We start from the raw sequence: 17,850 nt of genomic DNA on the forward strand, positions 1-17,850 counted from the left end.
GATATTTTCAAGATATTCAGTTAAGTTAAAGGTCGTGAAAGGTTCCTAAGTCTGCATTTCTTAAACCCTTAAACGTTCACGTTCTTATTAATTTAACATTATTTCCTTATTTGTTCCCCTCCATTGTGATTGCGCCATGCATATATGGATGCAACCTATGACGGTGATGCATCCTGACAAACATTTTCACTTTCCTCGAGCTCCGCTGGTGTCGCTTCTCGTGTTGCCATGACAACGTACATTATTCCTCTGGCGATCCTCTGCAGCCACAACTTATGTGTAGTAGTATCTACAACGTCACTTATGTGAGCACCCATGGCTTAGCTCTCGTTAGGCGGATAGCAATACTAAACTGATATAAAGTCTTACTTCTGAGAGTATCGCCGTCTTGGAGGGAAAGGTTCATCCAAGTTAAGAGCAAAAACCGTCGATTACATTCTGCCTGTTGTTTCATTTAGCGTGTCTACTTAGAGAGTGCGCTACGTAATGGTGTGCTGTACTCAAGTGTCTAGTAATGGTAAGTTGGGTGAATTATGTGAATCTACTGCACAGTGTCGTGTTCTTTAAACATTTTTAGCACTGGTCTTTTCTCCTCAGTAATACTGAGGAAAACGAAGCTTCTTAAGGTTTTTCAAACATGATTAATCTATTAAGTTATATTAATAAGAGTAAAATACATGATATTAAGTTTGTTATGAAGATTTTCGCTCACAACTATACAATCTGACTACAGCCTATTTTAAGTTTGGACTAACGAACTAGAGAAAAGGCAGACAATCGACAGCACCCATCTTCAACAGTTAGAATTCTCTTTATGTGAACCAATAGTGGAATCTGATCGTCAGATACATAAGAAAACTACAGTTCATAATTTTTAATTTATGACTCAAGCTCAAACCCATTAATTACAAGCTAGCTAAATATATCATTGTATTCACTGTGTGCAACAAAGTGTTGAAATAATTCTTATACAGGTAGATTAATAGATAAGTAAGTAAAGAGCAGATTGGAATCTGTGTGCGTACTTATAAACTATAGTGGATTGTCTTATCTGTACGTATACTTAAAAATCCTATCAGATATTGAATATGTAAAGATACTTATGAGTAAAATATTGACTATGTCATGAACGACTTAGGTTGAACTGGCTTTGATTCTATAAAGGTATTATAAAAAATCGAATTAGATAGATAATTTTGTATTTCTAATCTAACCTTTGAATAAATTGCAGTTATATAGATTAGTGGTTATCATCAGGTTAATAAATCTGACGACATATGATTGGTTTTTCCTATTCATAAGGCCCCGGTATGGTCGGGTGGTTAAAGCACTTGATTTGTAATCGGTGGGTCGTGAGTTAGAATCCCTGTCACACCAAACATGTTCGCCCTTTCAGCCGTAGAGGCGTTATAACGTACGGTCAATCACACTATTCGTTAGTAAAAGAGCAGCCCAAGAGTTGGCGGTAGGTAATCGTGACTAGCTGCCTTCCTCTAGTCTTACATTGCTAAATTAAGGACGGCTAGCGCTGACAGCATTCGTGTAGCTTTGCGCGAAATTCAAAACAAATCAAACGTATTGATGAACCTCTCCCAGTGAGTGGTTCCTTCCGCAGAAAAAAAAAAACAACGAATTTTAATACTCATGATAGGCTGAGCACAGGTAGCCCATTACATGGCGCTCGTTACTTAACAATAATAATAAGAAAATAGTGAACTAAATTTCACTTCGGAATTGTTGGTGTGGAAGTTAGCCCGAGCTTTAGTTTACAGTGTTATTTAGGAATTTCAGCTGAGTTTCATTTGTAGATGCCGTTATGAAAACTGTCTTTTAGTTTTCACGTGATAACGTAAAACTACATTGAATTTTACCCTACGAGAATTAATATGAAATACATGTTTCGGTTTACTCGTTTAAGAGTAGAAAATGTGGTTTAGTTTAGAAATGTTAGAGAGGAGGTTGGTTGGTTGTTCTGAATTAAGCACAAAGCTACACAATTGGCTGTCTGTGCTTTGCCCACGACAGGTATCGAAAACCGGTTTTTAGTGGTGTGAGTCCGCAAACATACCGCTGTGCCACTGGGAGACAGAGAGAAAGTTAAACTATAGTTAGTTTACAGGTACTATAGTGGGAGTTAAGGTTATCTTCGGGGATGATAGTGTGTAAATAACACTGAGGTTAATTATGTAGGTGTTAGACTGGTGATGAAACTCTGTTATATTTTTAGATGTTAACGTAGAAATAATATCAGTTTACATATATTATTGTACAAATTGTTTTGTATTTACACGTGTTAGTGTTTTTTAATGTTGTTTGATATTAGACAAAGTTCAATAAAGGGCTATCTGTGCTCCGCCCATTACGAGTACCGAAACCTGGTTTCTAGTGACATAAGTCCACAGACATATCGTTGTATCCCTACATATATTAGCATGAAATTAAAATGCGTTCACTTTACGCGTGCTATTGGAGAAGACGTATTCCACTTAACAACTGTTAGTGTGGTAATGAAGTAGCGCTTCGTTTACTGGTGTTAGTGTAGAAATATTATTAGCGTAATGTGAAACTTGTAGCTTACTTCTCAGGTATCAGCGACGTGATTCCATCCATTTTAGAGTTGTGATGGATGAGCAAGTAAAACTGAGTTCACAAGTGTTAGTGTGAAAGTTATGTTTTTATTTTAGAGATTTTAGTGTGCAACTTAAAACTTTGACTACAGGTTTTAGCCTAGAAATTCAATTTTATTTTAAAGGTTTTGGTGTGGAAATAGTTTAAGAGATTCTATCGTGTAAGTAAACCTGAACATTGAACTAAGTTTTTAATGTGGAAGTTTTTGATTTAGTTTAGTTTTACCATCACGAAGCTTTGTAGCGTAGAGGATCACATCTCTTCCCCTTTCCTGGTCCTAGCCAAAAGGAATTACTCTCTCGCTTTGCGTAGCCAAAATTTTCAAACTGTCCAGGACGTTCTTTTTTTTTTATACTTCTGGTTCTTTTCACTGTAAATGTCTCTATTGTTACCAAACCTCCATCAACTCTGTCCTCATCACATGACCAAATAATGTTTGTTTGTTTGTTTTTCGTGTATTTGTTACCAATGCTTTTTTATGTTTATGTTTTTTCATCTATTTTCACGTCTTTGTAGGAAACTCAAATAATTCAACGTAGGAAACATATTTCTGTTGCATTAGGTAATTTCTTTTTATATATTTGTTTGCTTATTGTCCATTATTCGCAACCGTACATCGAGATTGGTTTGATGTAGTAGCTAAAAACTCTTTTACAAACGTTTACTGATATACTTTTATCAGTCAACATATTTTCGTCTTCATAAATGTTGTTCCAGCCTGTGCAATTCTCCTCTTGACCTCGTATTGACATCTGCCATCTGATGTAATCCATTCCTTTCGTATTTGAACTTGAAGATTTAATTGGGTCAGGTTTAGTGATAAAGTGCATTTTGAACTGGTGTTTTTCTTTGATATACTCATAGTTTCAGTTTTTATGGTGTTTAGGCTGAGTATAATATTTTACCATTAATGCTATTAACATTGTGTTATCAGCACATCAGATATTGTATACATTGTTGGCTACAATACTTATGGCTGGCATGTCTTCTATATCTTTCATGATCATTTCACTGTACAAGAAGAAGAGATAACGCGCATTCTTAACGGATTCCTCTTTCATCTTCTAAAATTGACTAAACTCATCCTCAACTCTGATAATTGCTGTTTGTTCCTAATATATATTTATGATGATCCTCATATCTTTACCATCTAATTTGATGTTTTCAAGAATGATCATTATGATTTCATGTAATATTTATAATACAAAGATACGCTCTCTGTAAGTCTTCAAGTTGTAAATTACATTGGCTCGGCCTTTACGTTTGACCAATCCAATCATTCCTCTGATATTTCAGGTTTCATTCGGTTTTTTTGCTCTCATCTTAACTATTCTCAATCATATTTTTGTCAGGTGACTCATAAGACTTATTGTTCGTTGTATTTCACATTCAGTTGCACCTGGTTTCTTTGGTAATGTTACGTATATTGATTTTTAAAAGTCTGCTTGGATATGGCCAGTTTCATAGATGTTATTTTAAAAATCGGCAGTGTGTCAATATCAAACTCATCTGATCTCTCAGTCATTTCAATTTTAATATTGTCTTGTCCAGGGGCTCATTCAACATTCAGTTGTTGTTGTTGTTGTTCTCGTCTCAAAATAGGAGGGCTCTAAAACTTATTAACACAAAGTTTTCAATCTTTTTTTCATCACACAGTTCCCTCATGTATTTTAACCACCTCTTCAAAATATTGTCATCTTCCATGATATATTCTCCTTCATTCGATTTTAAACAACCAGCCAGTGAACATGTTTTTCACCTTGGTCAATTTTCATGTACGTTGTTTTTGTATCATGACTAAAATCTTCTCTGTTCTTTGCGGTTGTCAGTTAATCATTTCGTCTTTGATTGCACGCATTTTTCTAATATTTCTCTATTTAAATTATGTTCCTCCATATTATTTCTCTATTTAGTCGATTATGTTCCTCCATATTAGTTCTCTATTTAGTCGATTATGTTCCTTCATATTATTTCTTTATTTAGTCGATTATGTTCCTCCATATTATTTCTCTATTTAGTCGATTATGTTGCTTCATATTATTTCTCTATTTAGTCGATTATGTTTCTCCATATTATTTCTCTATTTAGACGATTATGTTCCTCCATATTATTTCTCTATTTAGACGATTATGTTCCTCCAGATTATTTCTCTATTTAGTCGATTATGTTCCTCCATATTATTTCTCTATTTAGTCGATTATGTTCCTCCATATTATTTCTCTATTTAGTCGATTATGTTCCTCCATATTATTTCTCTATTTAGTTGATTATGTTTCTTCATATTATTTCTCTATTTAGTCGATTATGTTCCTCCATATTATTTCTTTATTTAGTCGATTATGTTCCTCCATATTATTTCCCTATTTAGTCGATTATGTTTCTTCATATTATTTCTCTATTTAGTCGATTATGTTTCTCCATATTATTTCTCTATTCAGACGATTATGTTCCTCCAGATTATTTCTCTATTTAGTCGATTATGTTCCTTCATATTATTTCTCTATTTAGTCGATTATGTTCCTCCAGATTATTTCTCTATTTAGTCGATTATGTTTCTCCATATTATTTCTCTATTTAGTCGATTATGTTCCTCCATATTATTTCTCTATTTAGTCGATTATGTTCCTCCATATTATTTCTCTATTTAGTCGATTATGTTCCTCCATATTATTTCTCTACTTAGTCGACTATGTTCCTCCATATTATTTCTCTATTTAGTCGATTATGTTCCTCCATATTATTTCTCTATTTGGTCGATTATGTTCCTTCATAATATTTCTCTATTTAGTCGATTATGTTCCTTCATATTATTTCTCTATTTAGTCGATTATGTTCCTCCATATTATTTTTTTATTTAGTCGATTATGTTCCTCCATATTATTTTTTTATTTAGTCGATTATGTTCCTCCATATTATTTCTCTATTTAGTCGATTATGTTCCTCCATATTATTTCTCTATTTAGTTGATTATGTTCCTCCATATTATTTCTCTACTTAGTCGATTATGTTCCTCCATATTATTTCTCTATTTAGTCGATTATGTTCCTCCAGATTATTTCTGCTTCCTCTTTTTTTATCCATTAAATTTAATATATCATCTGTTATCCATTTTTTCTTACTTCTTATTTGAATTGATGGTATCGTGTCTGTGGTTGACAGGTTCATAGATTCTTACAACAGGTGTTAGCGTTAAAGGTAAACTGTGTTCTATTTGAGTATTGAAGTACCGTTGTGTTTAAACCTATAGATATTTGGAATCTGAAACCTTAATTCAGTTTACAGGTTTTACAGTGGAAAGTAATTTGAATGTTACCTTTAGGTTTATTTTGATAAAGTTGCGAAGTGAAAATGTTTAGATTTGTAAGTTTAGTGTTATAAGTTCACTTTATTCTCAGTATATCGAGTTTAAACTGGCTAGATTTTATTGATATTGAGAAAACCCTTCAATGAAAACGTTGTAAGTGTAATCTAGCTTTACAAACGTCTCAGCTCGAGACTAAGTTAAAGCGATCTCTAAGCTTGTTTATGCGCACATACTGCATGTATGTTATTTAATTGTGCAAAATGATTCATTATTTATATCTGTCAATTTTGCCTGTAAGTATACTCAAACGTACATTTTAAAAGTTGTAAATGCAACTGTATCACAAGACGGTTAATACGGGTATTAAACTTTTATTAAGATAAAGTACAGAACGACGTTTCGACCTTCTTAAATCATATTCAGGTTAAAAAGAGAGTTTGAAACTTTTCCAGTAATTAATTGAAATTTTTCAAATTACTGCAGTGAAACTCAAATGACTAATTTGTCAAGTTATTCGCTAGTCGGCCCGGCATGGCCGGGTGGTTAAGGCACTCGACTCTTAATCATGATCGCCCTTTCAGCCGTAGGGGCGTTATAATGTGACGGGGCAATCCCACTATTCCTTGGTAAAAGAATAACCCAAGAGTTGGCGGTGGGTTGTGTTGACTAGCTGCCTTCCCTCTAGTCTTACACTGCAAAATTAGAGACGGCTAGCGCAGATAACCCTCGTGTGGCTTTGCGCGAAATTTAAAACAAACCAATATTTGCTTATCAAACAGGTCTTTACAGTTTAAAGTACACCAGAAATATTAATAATCTTAATACAACTACACAGACGAAAGGTTCACCATCCAGGTCACGAGAGTTCATGCTACCTCACAGGGATCTGGACACAGCTAGCCACATTATGAACTGATTGCCTTGTTCATGATGACGAGAAACTCGCTTGAAGTAAAAAATCTATTCTCAAGACAGCTGATACGGGTATTAAAACTTTAATTAAAATAAAGTACAGAACAACGTTTCGACTTTCTCAGGTCATTCTTCAGGTTAATGACCTAGTAAGGTCGAAACGCTGTTCTGAAATTTATTTTAATGAAAGTTTTAATACCCGTATCAGCCGTCTTCAGAATACATTTGTACTTCAAATGGGTTTCTCGTCATCATGAAGAGGCGTAAACTGTGTTTCCAGTGAATTTAGCATCGCCAGATCTTTATCAGTGTTGTAACATACTGAAAACGACTTGAAATAGAAACAACTGAATTGACGTGGATGGTGCTGGACGAGTATTTTTTACCTATGATGTGTCTCTTCTGTTGTTTGTTTTTTTCAGAAAAAGCACACGTTTCAAAATATCTTTTAATAATCACCTTGGTTACACGTCGGCAACTTTGAGGAATTATAAAACACAAACTTGGAATTCGATACTTGCTTTGAGCAGAGCAGCACAGATAGCTTATTTTGTAACTTTGTGCTAAAGAACAAACAAGCAACTCGTGTGATTGTTAATGAGTTCTGAGCACTTCTTCCTATCGTCTATAAACAACTATAATGTATATCGACACTCCTATATTAGCATGAAGTATGTATCAGAACTACTTCTTTTAACGTGACTAAATAGCATAAACTCAACAGTTCCCACTAGAGATGCTGTAGTTTGTTTGTAATTAAGCACAAAGCTATACAATGGGCTATCTGTGCTCTGCCCACCACGGATATCAAAACCCAGTTTTTAGCGGTGTCCGCTGTGTCACTGTGAGGCAAAGGTGTGTAAAAGATTGACTAGTCCACTGTTAACTCAGAGTGGAAGAAACAGATGGTGTTTGAACTGGTATGTTGCTAAAGTCTGCAGACGACAACCATCAGACAACAGTCTTCAGGAAACAATCACCATTCCCAGTGGATGAAAGGAAGAGGAAACTCATAATATCATGAACAATACATCTGAGATTGTGATGAATCAACTTTTGATAATAAATCATGAGGACGAGGATATGCTATCTGCTCAGTTGAAGTAAGGAGATTATTACGTAAATAAACTAGTCTTCTAGTGAGTAGATACATTGATGGGAAGCTTTGCAATACGATTAGAGACACTAGTTCCACAATTAACACCATTCGACCTAGTTTGGTAATGTATTCTACAAGAGGTCGTAAAGTAACACTAATTGTAAGAAGCTCTAATACATATCATGATGTGAGGATGATTGTCATTGAAGAACAGTTCGTGTACGGAACTTATTTCATGCAGAAGCCATTTATGAGGTTAAACTTCCTTCTAGTATTTTTAGTCTGTGATAAATAAGTCATTGTGCTCCCCTCGATAGTTTTAGGTTAAACTCCCACTGACATAAAATAAAGCAGGGACGTGAAAGATAATTAAGACAAACATCTTATAGTCCAACAGACCAGAATACAAAAAAGCACATTATCAAAGTTAACAGTTATTCATGATAACTGTCTTTAGAAATAGTTCAGTGAGACAAAAGCCAAATGATTAGTTTCAAAAGAAGATATTTTCAAAGATAAATCTACCTATGAAGAACCTGAGAATCCTCTCAAGGTTCTAAGCAAAGTATTTATTATTAAAAGAATGGATACCAGAGAATTTCTGTGGTCATCAACCAAGAGAAAACCAAGACAAAATAATAACTGATGAAAAAGAACAAGAAATTGTTTAATTTTTATACCATAGGAAAGTCAGGCAATAAAATACTTTTGTGATTGGATAATTGAGGAATCATTAATAAGAACAGATGAATGTTTTGTTAACCTAAGTTGTAATGATATTTAAGTTTTACATATTTCAGTAATGATTTACTTATTTCAATGCTTAGACTTAAAACGTTAATGCTGTTATTTGTCAAGAACCACTCTATTGTTAATCACAGAAAATGAAATACAATTTACAACTGGGGAAGGGGACAATGTTGTAACTTACGTTTTAATAACTGGGGAAGGGAACAATGTTGTAACTAATGTATTAATAACTGGGGAAAGGGACAATGTTATAACTTACGTCTTAATAACTGGGGAAGGGGACAATGTTGTAACTTACGTTTTAATAACTGGGAAAGGAGACAATGTTGTAACTTACGTTTTAATAACTGGGGAAGGGGACAATGTTGTAACTAATGTATTAATAACTGGGGAAGGGAACAATGTTATAACTAATGTATTAATAACTGGAGAAGGGAACAATGTTGTAACTTACGTTTTAATAACTGGGGAAGGGGACAATGTTGTAACTTACATTTTAATAACTGGGGAAGGGGACAATGTTGTAACTTACGTTTTAATAACTGGGGAAGGGGACAATGTTGTAACTTACGTTTTAATAACTGGGAAAGGGGACAATGTTGTAACTTACGTTTTAATAACTGGGGAAGGGGACAATGTTGTAACTTACGTTTTAATAACTGGGGAAGGGGACAATGTTGTAATTTACGTTTTAATAACTAGGGAAGGGGACAATGTTGTAACTTTCGTTTCAATTTAGACGTTTCTCGAAAATAGCATTAATATTAAGTTAGAAGGAGGTTTCATACGATATAATGAGAGTGTCTTTAATAACTACAATTTATTCAAAGTCAAGGAAACAATTTGAAACAGACATATTAAAAAATTACATTGGCTGCAGTACCGCAGTGAATTTGTCAGTGAAATAATGAATAATAATGCCTGATTTGACTGTTCTGTTTTGACGAAGCTGTATATATATGGTTTTCTATTAGACGTAATTCGTGAAATTAGGCAGACGACATTTGGTGACACTAACTGTGGAACATGAAGAAATAAGATGTTTCTTTTATAATTAAAGACTGAACTTTTCACTACACTTTTATCTTATTTCGATTTTTCTTTAACGAGATGGGCTGTTACAGGAAGATTGGTATTACAGAGTCATGGACGTATGTAACGTTAGGTTTTTTTTGTTTCTCCAATCATCTGAAGTCCACATTTAGAAGTGATATTATAAATGGTACAATCCTCTTCATTGATTTTTTGGTTTGTACAAACTGTAATTGTCTCGGATTATGAATGTTGTCTTAACTCTGTTGTTTTCACAGTTCCTTTTTGATTTCAGAAAAGTCTTTGTCATAGAGGAAGAAGGTCGTGTATCTGCTATTCTCTCCTTACTATCGTTGGTTATATTCTTTGTTCAATGTCCAGAGTATTCATCGTCTCATAGGGTCGTAATGATGTGTTTCTATTACTTACTCCTAACATATTCTACGTAAGAAACAATGTTGGCTCTAGAGGCACTTTATGATGATTATTGTTTTATTGCTAGCTTGGTTTCATTTATATTTACTCTTATATGTGGGGTTTCCTAAATCGTCTATAGCTCACGAGTTAGGAGTCTTGGTAAGTAACACTTTTAGGAGCGTGAGATTACTATATCCTTCTATTTCTATTGTGAATTGTGTCTCTAATTGTCCGTTTAGGTATTGTTGTTGTTGTTTTTTGTGATCTTGTGTGTATTTAACTCTAGACTGAAGCTTGACAGAGATCACATCTCAGGTGTTGTTGTTGTTTTTCGTGATCTTGTGTGTACTTAACTTTAGACTGAAGCTTGACGGAGATCACATCTCAGGTGTTGTTGTTGTTTTTCGTGGTCTTGTGTGTATTTAACTTTAGACTGAAGCTTGATGGAGATCACATCTCAGGTGTTGTTGTTGTTTTTCGTGATCTTGTGTGTACTTAACTTTAGACTGAAGCTTGACGGAGATCACATCTCAGGTGTTGTTGTTGTTTTTCGTGGTCTTGTGTGTATTTAACTTTAGACTGAAGCTTGACGGAGATCACATCTCAGGTGTTGTTGTTGTTTTTTGTGATCTTGTGTGTATTTAACTTTAGACTGAAGCCTAACAGAGATCACATCTCAGGTGTTGTTGTTGTTTTTCGTGATCTTGTGTGTATTTAACTTTAGACTGAAGCCTAACAGAGATCACATCTCAGGTGTTGTTGTTGTTTTTCGTGATCTTGTGTGTACTTAACTTTAGACTGAAGCCTAACAGAGATCACATCTCAGGTGTTGTTGTTGTTTTTCGTGATCTTGTGTGTATTTAACTTTAGACTGAAGCTTGACGGAGATCACAACTCAGGTGTTGTTGTTGTTTTTCGTGATCTTGTGTGTATTTAACTTTAGACTGAAGCTTGACGGAGATCACTTCTCAGGTGTTGTTGTTGTTTTTCGTGATCATGTGTGTATTTAACTTTAGACTGAAGCTTGACGGAGATCACCTCTCATGTGTTGTTGTTGTTTTTCGTGATCTTGTGTGTATTTAACTTTAGACTGAAGCCTAACAGAGATCACCTCTCATGTGTTGTTGTTGTTTTTCGTGATCTTGTGTGTATTTAACTTTAGACTGAAGCCTAACAGAGATCACATCTCAGGTGTTGTTGTTGTTTTTCGTGATCTTGTGTGTATTTAACTTTAGATTGAAGCCTAACAGAGATCACCTCTCATGTGTTGTTGTTGTTTTTCGTGATCTTGTGTGTATTTAACTTTAGACTGAAGCTTGACAGAGATCACCTCTCATGTGTTGTTGTTGTTTTTCGTGATCTTGTGTGTACTTAACTTTAGACTGAAGTCTATCAGAGATCACTTCTCAGGTGTTGTTGTTGTTTTTCGTGATCTTGTGTGTATTTAACTTTAGACTGAAGCTTGACAGAGATCACATCTCAGGTGTTGTTGTTGTTTTTCGTGATCTTGTGTGTATTTAACTTTAGACTGAAGCCTAACAGAGATCACATCTCAGGTGTTGTTGTTGTTTTTCGTGATCTTGTGTGTATTTAACTTTAGACTGAAGCCTAACAGAGATCACCTCTCATGTGTTGTTGTTGTTTTTCGTGATCTTGTGTGTACTTAACTTTAGACTGAAGTCTATCAGAGATCACTTCTCAGGTGTTGTTGTTGTTTTTCGTGATCTTGTGTGTATTTAACTTTAGACTGAAGCTTGACAGAGATCACATCTCAGGTGTTGTTGTTGTTTTTCGTGATCTTGTGTGTATTTAACTTTAGACTGAAGCCTAACAGAGATCACATCTCAGGTGTTGTTGTTGTTTTTCGTGATCTTGTGTGTACTTAACTTTAGACTGAAGCTTGACGGAGATCACTTCTCAGCTCCTTTCATTGAAGTCGTGATTTTGAAACGACCAAAGTGAAAATTTATAAATTTTATCATTTCAAAGAAAAACTAAATATTTTATGTGATTGTTCTTGTTATTTTATAGCAAAGTTACATTTAGCTCTTTGCTGTGTCTGCAGTTTTAGCAATGTAAGTTTGTAAACTTACAGCTGTCCCAAAAAATGGGGAGGGATTATAGTTGATAGATGGCTACGTCAGGGCATGAATAAGTCAGGCCTTTTATTATTTTAACGTACCATCAGATGTATTAAAACATTCACAACAAAGAGCTATCCTAGTCCGGAACTATAAATAACTGTAAATAACTAATCCTAACTTGAGATGAATTTACCAATGTTCATTACGATTTGTTTAAGTGTTTAACTTAAAATCTGCAAATGTTATTACAATATCAGCTAAAATTGCATTTGTTGAGTCTTAGTTAGTGATTGATGTTCAGGTGTAGTATACATTCGTGTGAGGACACGTTTATAAGTTCGTAGAGAGAGAAAAATGTTTTTATTCATTTATGTTTCTGGTTTTATGTTTTCTTTTCATTAAAGGGATGTCAACGGTTTGTTTTAATTATCCAGGAAGACCTTCAGTTATGGTGACGTAAAAGACAAGCACGTGCAGTCACTAATTTCTCTCTTTCTCTCTCTGTGTTTGTACTTTCAGAAGTATTGTTTGTTTGTTTATTTCTGAATTTCCCGCAAAGCTACACGAAAGCTGTCTGCGATAGCCATTTCTAATTTAGCAGTGTAAGACTAGAAGGAAGGCAGTTAGTAAACACCACCCATCGCCAACTCTTGGGCTACTCTTCTACCAACGAATAGTGGGATTGACCGCACATCATAACTCCCCCACGGCTGAAGTGGTGAACATGTTTAATGTGACGAGGATTCGAACCCGTGACCTTCAGATTGCGACCCGAGCACCCTAACCACCTAGTCACGCTGGGCTCATTTTAGAAGTAATATTTAAGTTTCATTCTATTGAGAAACTAAGAGTAAAATCTAATAAAGTTACTATACAGTCTTATCTGATGTGTCTATTTCTTAAAAAAATATATTTTTCTGCTATTTTTGAATCACAGCTACTTTTCGATGTTTTGTTCAGATAAAAATTATTCACTTCGTCTCATATGTCATCATTATTTTATACTTTTCTTGGATATCTTTGTAAAAATACAAATAAAACATAATTAATTTCTTGAGACCACAAGCTCTAAAAAAAGACGATAATTCTCTTTAATAAGATCCTTGTGTTTTTCAGGAAATAATAATTATTCTAATTTTTATTTATATATCAGTTTCTCAAACCCCATAACTCAATACCGAAAGAATTATATAGTGAATGTTTTGTTTCTGCTACGTATTTATTTGTTACCATGTACACTATGGTTACGTATTTACATTATTTCTCTCATCAAATGAATATTTTTGCTGTACATTAGGGCAATATTGGAAGAAAAAAAAATCCGAGATTACCATGGTAACATATTTTGTTTACTTATTGCCAAATCATCATAAAGAAAACTCAAACGACAGATGCGATATGTGATGTTTACAAAGGTTTGCATTTCAAGGATTGTGGTAATTTCAACATTTTCTAACCCTTCATAGTCAGTACAAGACTAGAGTAACCCAGGAGCCATTACATTTCACTAAATAAAATGGTGGACAAATAGGGGTATTCAGATAATGTGTCTTTAAATGTTGTTCTTAAGAGTCGGTGGATAACCTTTGATAGACTTTTTATCAATAATTATTTTTCTCGCCAAAAAGAAAGTAACTCTAGCCACGCAAAATTAAACCCTCTTATTATTAATCATATTTCTTTAAGGTTTATTTGTGACGTCACAAAAGGTAACCTTTATATTATTATAAATTAAACGTTTATTCTTAGTTCGCCAGGTGAGTTCTTGTTGTTCTTATTTTCGTAGAATTTTCTCGTTAGAGAAAAACTCTTGAAGATTTATAGTGTTCAATAAATTAATTATGACCTAAATACTTAGTCCTAGGGCAAGTTTAGTAAGTTATTTTTGTATACTGATAGGTAAAGCTACATCATCAAACACAGGCCTTTTGCATCAAATTTTTATTTGATATTCCAAGTAGTTTTCGTGTGTTTTTTTTTAAATAATTATAACATTTTAACCAAGAAGATTAGGGTTCAAATAATTACTCAGTCTTGATGTCTTATAACTAACTTCCTCGGCATAACCTCGTGGTTAAGATACGCGACTCGTAATGTGAGAGTGGTGGGTTCGAATCCCCGTTGTATTCAAATATGTTCGTCCTTTCAGCCATGGGGTCTTTATAATGTTACAGTCAATCCCACTATTCGTTGGTAAAAAGAGTAGCCCAAGAGTTGGCGGTGGCTGGTGATGAGTAGCTGCCTTCCCTCTAGTCTTACTCTGCTAAATTATAGACGACAAGAGCAGATAGCCTTCGAGTAGCTTTGCGCAAAATTCAAAACCAAATGATGACTGATTTTTATCAGGGTTGGTTTACTCATTTTTTACCTGCAAAGAAAATATTATAATGTTTTATGAGAAGACTTAATGCGTCTTTAACGTTTACCCAGTGACTTTTACCTGCTCAACGTGTGTTATTTCATCTTTTTTTGTTTTCTGCAGTAGACAAAGATTTTTCTATTGTTAACAGCCCTTCCATTAACTTGACTCTGCTTTTTCGATATATCTATGCAAAGAAAGAAAGTGGTATTAACAAATTTAAAGCATACAGATAGCCAAATTTCGGAAAACAATTACCTGCTCAAATTCAAAATCGTTAGCATTGTGGAAATGTTTATTGGTAGAACAATACGATTTATTGTATTGAATTAAATGACAATTCACTTCAATATACAATACGTTAAGAAAGCTTTAATATAATTTCAAATATCTGATTTTATTCAACAGACCTTGAAAACAGTAAAAAATGAAATAGAACTTTATAATTGGACTTTTGCTTGTTTATGGTCAATAAACATCATTGGAAAAGTCTCTTCATTTAATGTTTATTTCCTATCCATCTGTACAAGTTCTGATCTTAAATGTTTTGTTATTATTAGGATAACAGCGTAATATTCTATGTACTTAGCAAGCTGCAAAGAAAGGCCAAGCATTTTCCACAACGATTTATTTAAATGTTACTTGAACTTTCAGATATCTTCAAAAGGGTTTTATTATATTTGTAATATTTTAATTAACATGTTTGGTTGCTAGAAAAAGGCCCCTCGCTAGATAATATTTTAATTAACATGTTTGGTTGCTAGAAGAAGGCCCCACGCTAGGTAATATTTTAATTAACATGTTTGGTTGCTAAAAGAAGGCCCCCGATAGATAATATTTTAATTAACATGTTTGGTTGCTAGAAGAAGGCCCTCCGCTAGGTAATATTTTAATTAACATGTTTGGTTGCTAAAAGAAGGCCCCCGATAGATAATATTTTAATCAACATGTTTGGTTGCTAGAAGAAGGCCCCCCGCTAGGTAATATTTTAATTAACATGTTTGGTTGCTAAAAGAAGACTCCCGCTAGATAATATTTTAATTAACATGTTTGGTTGCTAAAAGAAGGCCCCCGCTAGATAATATTTTAATTAACATGTTTGGTTGCTAGAAGAAGGCCCCCCGCTAGTACAGTGGTAAGTTGACGTGTTTATAACGCTAAAATCAGGGGTTCGATTCCCTTCGGTGGGCTCAGCAGATAGCCCGATGTGTCTTTGCTATAAGAAAACACAAACACGTTAGAAGAAGCTACTCATTACATCATGATCCATAACATTTCTGTTCAATGTGAAAATAAATGTAGGTATATATAAGAGTCAGTAAATTAATGAGTAATTCAAAGAGTGGTTAGTAGCAGGTTAGATAATAGCAGTCAACGCATCTGTTTGTCAGTAAGTTATAAAGCAGCTACAAGTTTATAAGTGAGTTAGGTGCCCGTACTATTATTCTCGGTATTCTTATAAAGTCGTTTGTGAAAATAGACGCTTTACAACAAACAAACAAGTTTAACATGAAATGTAGTATACTTTTATATTATTAATACGAACTTCCGAGTGACGATATAGAAAAATATATAATAATATTTAAACCACACTGTAGCCAGTGCTGACGAGTAGTTTCAGCCAATAACAGAACTCTTCAGAGCAGCTGGAATGCAAAAGTGGTTTAGATGTTATTAGAATAGCAAATTGTTTGAGAACAACTCTTTCAGGATGAGCTACATTTATTTTTTGGAGTGTTATGGTTGAGCAAATTTACTTACGTCACAGCACATCAGAATTAAAGATTACGTAATACTACATTATTATATATTAATGTTTGTGTTGTAAGCGTGTGTAATTTTAATTTATGTATTTTCCACTATTTTAAATTTTCTAGCCTTAATTATTTAAGCACAATCATAGAGTTTTGTGTGTGTGTGTGTTTTAATTGTAGTGGAATCGTTTTATAAGACACACTTTAAAGTGTTCAATGTTCTCAAAAGAAATTGGGAAAAAATAAACCCCTATTTATTTCATAAGATATTCATGATGTATTAACAAGAAACTGAAACCCCTGTTTATTTCATAAGATATTCATAATGTATTAACAGTAAACTGAAACCCTTATTTATTTCATAAGATATTCATGATGTATTAACAAGAAACTGAAACCCCTATTTATTTCATAAGATATTCATGATGTATTAACAAGAAACTGAAACCCCTGTTTATTTCATAAGATATTCATAATGTATTAACAGTAAACTGAAACCCTTATTTATTTCATAAGATATTCATGATGTATTAACAGGAAACTGAAACCCCTATTTATTTCATAAGATATTCATGATGTATTAACAGGAAACTGAAACCCTTATTTATTTCATAAGATATTCATAATGTATTAACAGGAAACTGAAACCCTTATTTATTTCATAAGATATTCATGATGTATTAACAGGAAACTGAAACCCTTATTTATTTCATAAGATATTCATGATATATTAACAGGAAACTGAAACCCCTGTTTATTTCATAAGATATTCATGATGTGTTTGCCATTTTAAGAAAAACGGAGGCAAATGTTATTTGTTTCTTTCGATATTTCACAATAGTTTGTTTGTTTGTAATTAAGCAAAAGGCTACACAATGGGCTATCTGTGCTCTGCTCACTATGGGTATCGAAACCCAGTTTTTAGCGTTGTAGGTCCAAGGACATAACGCTGTTTCACTTGGGGTCACATTTACGATGTATGTACATTTTAAAGGAAATTTAAGGCGAATAAAAGTCAAGTTTTTATTCAGCGAGATATAATGCATGATTGTGTTCATATATTTAATAGCAGCTGAAACAAATCAAAATTCAATTCGTTATTTAGAAAAACATTGAAAGAGAAACTGAGGCAAAAAACTTCAAGTGTTTATTTTAAATGTTATGGATTTTTACCTTTTTATCTACTACATAAAACTATAATATATTCGTTAATAGTTTCTCATATTTCTGTAAACGACAGTGTTTAAAAGATTCCGAGGTGAGATACATTCTGAAAAACTAATTAATGTAATCTTATATTTTGATCTTGCTCCAAATCTAGTGGCGTAATTACCAAAGCCAAATAATTACTTAAAACATTATAATGACATTGGAATAGTATTCTAAGCTTTTCTATCTTCCTTAAACGCAAAACACGTAGTACACGTTTCGATTTATCTAAAAGTTTTATTTAAATGAAAGTAAAAACCTAATTACGTTTATATCACTGTGTACGCTCACTTACCCAAAAT

General features: G+C 33.6%; 1 protein-coding gene across 1 annotated transcript in view; it reads left to right on the forward strand.

The window, feature by feature from the left end:
* The first annotated feature begins 304 nt into the window (after positions 1 to 304).
* The window catches only part of LOC143240803 (neuropilin and tolloid-like protein 2), a 446,248-nt gene continuing 428,702 nt past the window's right edge, over positions 305 to 17,850 (forward strand). The window contains exon 1 of the mRNA XM_076483897.1: positions 305 to 517. The gene's annotated coding sequence lies outside the window, so the exon portion shown is untranslated. The remainder of the gene's footprint in view (positions 518 to 17,850) is intronic.

This window comes from Tachypleus tridentatus, chromosome 13, assembly GCF_004210375.1.
Source record: "Tachypleus tridentatus isolate NWPU-2018 chromosome 13, ASM421037v1, whole genome shotgun sequence".
Lineage (NCBI taxonomy): Eukaryota > Metazoa > Arthropoda > Merostomata > Xiphosura > Limulidae > Tachypleus > Tachypleus tridentatus.